Consider the following 1744-nt stretch of genomic DNA (forward strand, 5'->3'; position numbering starts at 1 on the left):
TATATATATATATATATACTATAAAGATTTATAAAAAAACCTAATATCATATACCAATCATTTTTATTACTTTTATTTAATAGTTAGTAATAATTAATTATAACAGGTAGATGATGTTCTGACAATAAAAAATTCTTACACTCTTAATACGTACATATTTTCCTCTTTTACATCGATCCAATTATTCATTGCTACATCAGTATAAGTATTTGTTTAAGAGTGGAATGTGGATATAGTGACAATGTAAAAATTTATACACAATCAATATATCATCCACCATTCATTTATATTACTTACATTTAATTATATACATCCTTTTATGTTAAGATAATTTATTATCTTTTCACCTTATATTACTTATGAAAGCATAGCAAAGCACCCAAGCAGAAAAGTGGAAGTTGGGTGACTCACGAAACATTCAAAAGTGTGAAAGAAAACACTTTTTTGCTGAAGTGTATAATCATCACTTAAATAAAATGGGATCCTTAATTAACTATAGCTTATAACCTTTCGAATAATATCATACTTTTGCAGTACAATTTGCACGCTAGCTATTGTTAAAGGAAATATTCTATATAGATTGTGATCTTGAAAGTAATGGTGGCTCTGTGAGGTGGTGGGTTCTTGGAATGATTATGTCGTTATACTATAGTCCTTTATTTTGTTTGTGCTACATATTGAGTTTTATGATTGTTTTTCTTTTCCAAAATTTTCTGAATTTTTTATTTTTTATGTCAATCACACAAAAAAATAAACACCTTATAGTGATTGAGTATGATTTAAAGGGTGAGTTGATTCCCTTTGAATGTTCAAGTTCAATGTTTTTGACCCTTATTTTGGGTACCAACACAACAACCTCAATTTTAGTGTGCCACTATATTAGTTTCTGTCCTAACATATTCGATACTTAGCCGATGGACGTTGGTCTCTCTTTAAGTAAGAATTCGGGTTCGAGTCTTGTGGATGGAAAAAATGTCTGTAAGAAGAGTTAGCCCCACGTACTTGTGGATGTCTGTGGATGTTCATGTCTGTAAGGAGAGTTAGCCTCACGTACTTGTGGATGTCTGTGGATGTTCCCGGCTCGAATAGGATTATCTCCGGTGTGAAGATACCTGTGGCAAACCAAAAAAATATAGGTAGAAAATAAAAGAATTGTAGGATCGTGATGAATAATGTATTGTCAAGTTTACTTTCTCACGAATCAATAATTCACTAAAAAAAATTAATAGAGATTCATAAAAATATAGTGGATAGAATATACCAGGAGTAATTTGGTTTTATTAGAACTATTACTATTAAATAAAATTGAGTAAACCAAAAAAAAAAAAAGAATTGAATTGGATAATGCTGGTGGAGTAGGTATTAAATTATGGATTGTGCATTATGTAAGGAATACAAAAGAAAAAAACTATTCTTGAAAAAATCAATCTAACACTTATGCATATATATGAAAACAACAATTTTCAATACAGAAAAATTCAATTTTTTTTTTCTTCCTTAAATAATACTCTTATGACACTCATTAATTTTCCTCTTCAAATAATTGAATAACAACTTTTATCTGAGAAAAACATTTAATGTTAGAATTCCTAACCACATGCACTTGAAATTATGTTGTATAAAACTATCAGCAAGGTTGATCAAATGTTGGTAAGTCATGTAACCTTAACCACATATTTTATGAAGAAATTAGCTTCATCATCCTATCCTTGTGACATATAACCATGATATATATATATATATA

This window comes from Lupinus angustifolius, chromosome LG06 (assembly GCF_001865875.1).
Source record: "Lupinus angustifolius cultivar Tanjil chromosome LG06, LupAngTanjil_v1.0, whole genome shotgun sequence".
NCBI classification, from domain to species: domain Eukaryota; kingdom Viridiplantae; phylum Streptophyta; class Magnoliopsida; order Fabales; family Fabaceae; genus Lupinus; species Lupinus angustifolius.